The sequence below is a fragment of the Monopterus albus genome, unplaced genomic scaffold (assembly GCF_001952655.1).
Source record: "Monopterus albus unplaced genomic scaffold, M_albus_1.0 scaffold301.1, whole genome shotgun sequence".
Taxonomy (NCBI): domain Eukaryota; kingdom Metazoa; phylum Chordata; class Actinopteri; order Synbranchiformes; family Synbranchidae; genus Monopterus; species Monopterus albus.
In genome coordinates, this window is record NW_018128181.1 from 223,939 (window position 1) to 227,142 (window position 3,204).

A 3,204-nucleotide genomic window follows, 5' to 3' on the forward strand; every position below is an offset into this window, starting at 1 on the left:
TTCCTGCTGCTGTTCCACCGATCAACGACTGGTGGTGATAACACACATAGAGGACAGTAACTTCATAAAGTTTTCAAACCCCCCACTTTTTAATTTTAAATTGATAAAATTAACATTTTGTCATATGTTTACACTCAGTAACCCAAAATGACAAAGTGAAAACATGGTATTAGATTTTTATTTTTATTTTTTTCCAAATGTATTAAAATCCAAATCAAAGTGAAATCTTTCATTGCCAGAAGTAACCGTCCAAATCGTGGTCAGGTATGTTTTGTTTTGTATGAAAGACACCATGCAGAGCCTGAGGATCAGGCCAGGGAGACAAAACAAAACAGGATAACAGAACTCAAAGTCCATATGTGGGTCAAAAGCCTACAAAACAGTTCAAAGCAGACCAAGCCAAACAAGAGCAGGGAGCAGTTGAGAGTCCAAGGTCCAAACACAAGGTGTGCAAAGGTGGAGATTGTTTAGTCTCTATACACTGGACCTTCCACAGAACTTGACATATTCTCTACACAATGCTCTTTAGTGCTTTAGTGTTTCTTTCAGTTGGTGTCTCTCCTCACAGCTGGTGAACAAGCGTTCTGATACCATCTGCAATCCAACCGACACAAGCACAATACAAGAGCAAACAGGTATCATGCTTACTGTTAACTGTGTTATATTGGGATGATGATTGTCTCATATTCACCTCTGTGCACCGTGGCAGCTCCCAAACAGTCTGACACAGTCTCTTTATAAACCAAGTCATGGCCTGTTTTATCAAGTGTCTCAGAGCCTCATGTTGGAACCACACTGAAAGTGAACTCAAGACAGCCCTACCTCAGAGAAGGATTTGGCTTCTACACTGATTTTGGGCATGAGAAATACTGTTCTATTAAAGTTTGTGACATTGCTCTCTTATGATACTCTGAGCTCTATGCACGTCTACTCTAAAAAGACTAAAAAATCAGCGGTCTCAGTTTCTACCCTCTAAAAATTTTGATGACACGTAGATTTTCTATCAGTTTTGTTTTGGAGTATTAGGGTAAAGCTTTAAATTCAGAAAATAGCATCAGGGTAATAGATCGACAGACAGACAGATAATATAAAAGTATAATCTCTGCACTGTATGTGCAATTTGAACCCAGTTAAAGAGTCATTTCATAAAACAATCACACACACATGCACAATAACAATAAGTAGGCCATCACGGTCCAGAGCATCCTCATTAGAAGGAGGGCCGCTAAATGATTCATGTAGGGCCACACAGGCTGCTCCACACTGTGGCTCACATATCAGTGGCCACAGATTTACTGCTCTGCTGGAAGTGGGATGAGAGCAAGTGTTAAGAATATATTTGGTTAGCTATGATTTGATGCTTCACTCTGTCTGTGGCTGTCAAGGTCCTATAGCCTACAGCTGAGTCAGTTATTTAGGACAGTGACAGTAGTTTGTAGACTATAGTATTGCTCACTAACCTGTGACATAATTTCATCTGTTTTTTATTTTGTTTTTTGTAAAAACATGACTATAACCAGCCGCAACTAACGTTCTTCATTAACCTCACAATTATCCTTAAACCTACAGGATGGTTAGATAATTCAGTGAAGAGTCCTTATGTTCAGCAGTTAACTTTAAAGGTATTGTTTTAAAAAATAAATTGAAGAGGGAATACAGAAAGGTGAAACAGCAGCTCCTCCCACTCTGCAACTCAATATAAAACTATTTGTGCAGCTTTAACATAACATGAACTAGTCATGCATCCTGTTTTTCATATTACTTTTAGCTGGAGCTCAGTGTCCCCACTGTAAACACAACCTGAAGACACCTGTCCATGACAGCAGCAAGGTCCCGAACAGATACTCGGTAGGTATCAGCACCTTTCTGATGATGAGGTTTAGAGTGCCACTGCTTTTAATTTTCTCTCCATGACTGACATCTGCAAGGAATCAAAGCTTCCGCTGTTCAGAGAACAACTTGTTTCAGCAGAATAGCACCTGTTTATCTTCCAGTCTTTGCAGTACACCCAGCAGTGGTGAAGAAGAGGAGGACCAGCACCGATAACCACACTGGACCATGTTTGGAATCTCAAATGAGCAAATCTGTTTTGGGTTTATTCAAATCTACCTTTGTGTGAATTTACTGTGACGCTATAATAAAAGAATGTGATTCAGTTATTCCCTGTACCACAAACTGGTAAATTAAGCACAACAATGCCACCTGCTGACAACATAAGGTTACAACATCATATAAAACCATATGTGTTCAGTTTACAGTGCAGTGCTTTGCACCTGCACTGCATTGTCCCTGTTCCTCTCCCTGATGTTGGCTCACTCTTTAGGGTCATATAGCCAAACACACAAACTCACTCACACAAACACATACAATGCTTGAACTACTGTGTCTTGCACATGGACACTTGAATCTTTTCTTGTCCATGACATCAGGTGACCTACAGCACTGTTTAAATAATTAAGACACTTTAAATGTTTAGATTCATATCCATCACAGATATATTAGGGTGACATCTTATAGGTCCCAAAATCAATCTACAGCATGACAAGCCCAAACACACAGCCTATCATGAACAAGAGCAAGCACAAACACACAGCCTATCATGAACAAGAGCACCCAGAGAAGAAAGGTACCTCTCCCAAGGAACAACATTCACTCACACAATTGGGTCCCTTGTGAAAAATGAGATCCAGAACACAAAATGTGTCCTAAAAGCCTTCATTCAGATCAGATCCAGATCACGTTTTAGGGTATGATAGGCAGCTGTACTGTGCATCTTACCTTAACATTTCAGGGTTTTGTCTTCATTACAGGCCAAGTTATGGCAGATAGTGTTAAATGCGGTTTTCAATGTTAACTTTAAATGGCTGTCAGACCCAGAATCTGGATCAGTTCAGAATGAAATCTGTTCTAGTGACAGAAATTACCACCCTACATGTGTCAAATTTCAAAAAAATGATTTCGATAACTTGACAGATGTATGAATTTTTTGGCCCTGTTAAAAGCCCAGACAGCCCTTTAAAGATACACTCCGATTTATTGCCAGTGCACATTATAGCAAATATTTGACTTACTGTAGTGTGACACTGTTAAGAGGAAGGACATATTTTCCATTCTGACCTAAGTGCTTGGTTTAAGGACAGAGTTGTGATTACAGGAGGAAGACAACTGAATGTGGAAACAGTAAAGATCTGTGCCAGAACTTTT